We start from the raw sequence: 796 nt of genomic DNA, 5'->3' as shown, positions 1-796 counted from the left end.
ATATATATTTTACTACTTTTTCAACACTGCACAGAAACTGTCCAGAGAGCTGTCCAAACTGTCCAAACCAAATTTCTTTTGGTTTTACACTGTAAACAAAATTACAAATAAAGACTCAGGTTTAGAGTTTATTTTAGATTTTTGGTCCACATGAAAATATAATGAATACTGGAGGTGGACTAGGACAGATGGACTGGGACAGGTGGACTGGGACAGATCGACTGGGACAGGTGGACTAGGACAGGTGGACTGGGACAGGTGGACCTGGACAGGTTGACTGGGAAAGCTGGACTGGGACAGGTGGACTGGGACAGATGGACCTGGACTGGTGGACTGGGAAAGCTGGACTGGGACAGATGGACCTGGACAGGTGGACTGGGACAGCTGGACTGGGACAGATGGACCTGGACAGATGGACTGGGACAGATAGACTGGGACAACTGGACTGGGACAGGTGGACCTGGACAGATCGACTGGGACAGGTGGACTAGGACAGGTGGACATGGACAGATCGACTGGGACAGGTGGACTGGGACAGATGGACCGGGACAGATGGACTGGGAAAGCTGGACTGGGACAGATGGACCTGGACAGGTGGACTGGGACAGCTGGACTGGGACAGATGAACCTGGACAGATGGACTGGGACAGATAGACTGGGACAGCTGGACTGGGACAGGTGGACCTGGACAGATGGACTGGGACAGCTGGACTGGGACAGGTGGACCTGGACAGATGGACTGGGACAGATAGACTGGAACACATGGACTGGGATAGGTGGACTGGGATAGGTGGAC

General features: G+C 52.6%; 1 protein-coding gene across 1 annotated transcript in view; it reads right to left on the bottom strand.

The window, feature by feature from the left end:
• Positions 1 to 796, bottom strand: part of LOC107103479 (receptor-type tyrosine-protein phosphatase mu-like) — a gene marked incomplete at its 5' end in the record, with an annotated part of 96,709 nt that overhangs the window by 33,509 nt on the left and 62,404 nt on the right. The window lies entirely within an intron of this gene.

The sequence above is a fragment of the Cyprinodon variegatus genome, unplaced genomic scaffold, assembly GCF_000732505.1.
Source record: "Cyprinodon variegatus isolate N-32 unplaced genomic scaffold, C_variegatus-1.0 Scaffold1459, whole genome shotgun sequence".
NCBI classification, from domain to species: domain Eukaryota; kingdom Metazoa; phylum Chordata; class Actinopteri; order Cyprinodontiformes; family Cyprinodontidae; genus Cyprinodon; species Cyprinodon variegatus.
Note: the sequence above shows the minus strand (reverse complement) of the source record. Positions and strands in the feature narration are given on the sequence as shown.